Source organism: Halyomorpha halys, unplaced genomic scaffold (assembly GCF_000696795.3).
Source record: "Halyomorpha halys isolate HHAL.00 unplaced genomic scaffold, Hhal_1.1 Scaffold1400.1, whole genome shotgun sequence".
Taxonomy (NCBI): domain Eukaryota; kingdom Metazoa; phylum Arthropoda; class Insecta; order Hemiptera; family Pentatomidae; genus Halyomorpha; species Halyomorpha halys.
Window position 1 is genome coordinate 40,986 of NW_027104969.1, and position 847 is coordinate 41,832.

Below are 847 nucleotides of genomic sequence, written 5' to 3' on the forward strand. Positions count from 1 at the left end.
ATTCTATTTGCTTCCTTTATTCTTATCCATCTTTTTTATCTCTTAGTTTGTACATTCTTTTATATTTTTTCTTTTTATCTGTTACCATTTCCGTCTTCATTTATCGTTTATAATTTTTTTTTATTCTTATTCATTTTTACGTGTCATTGAATACTCTTGTAGTTTTCCATTTACATTTTTGGGTTTGTATATTTTTTAGCCCTGACGAAGCGCTGCGCAATGTGCGGTGAAAAGTTGGCTCAATTAAAATATTTATTACTATTTGAGTTTTATTTGACCGCACACGGACCATATTTCGTTTATAATCAAATATTTTTCTATTTTATTACATTATATTTAAGATTTGTAATTAAAATAAATTTTAATGAAAGGAATATGGTCCGGGTGCGGTCAAAAAAACTCAAATAGTAGAATTATACTATTTTAGAATTCTACTATTTGAGTTTTTTTTTACCGCACCCGGACCATATTCCTTTCATCTTTACACACGGTCAATCAATATTCTTCCAGTAAAATAAATTTTGGGTGTATTTAATCCATTTTAGATTTACTGCATAGTTTTAGCCAAAAATCAATTAATTAAGGTTACTACAATTAAATTAATAAAATTCCTTGTTTAAAATATTGTTCTTTTAATTGTTAGGACAAAATTTTTGAATTCAATTCAAATATTATTTTTAGAATAGTAGAATTAATTTTATTTTAATGCATCATTGGCCATTCTTATAAAGTCTTACTAATGAAGAAAGGCTCATGCATGTTCATGACCTCAACCTATTTTTCTTGCCTTCCCCTATTTTCTTCTCAGTTCTACATTAAATTGAAAAAAGAAACTGTCATAAAAAAA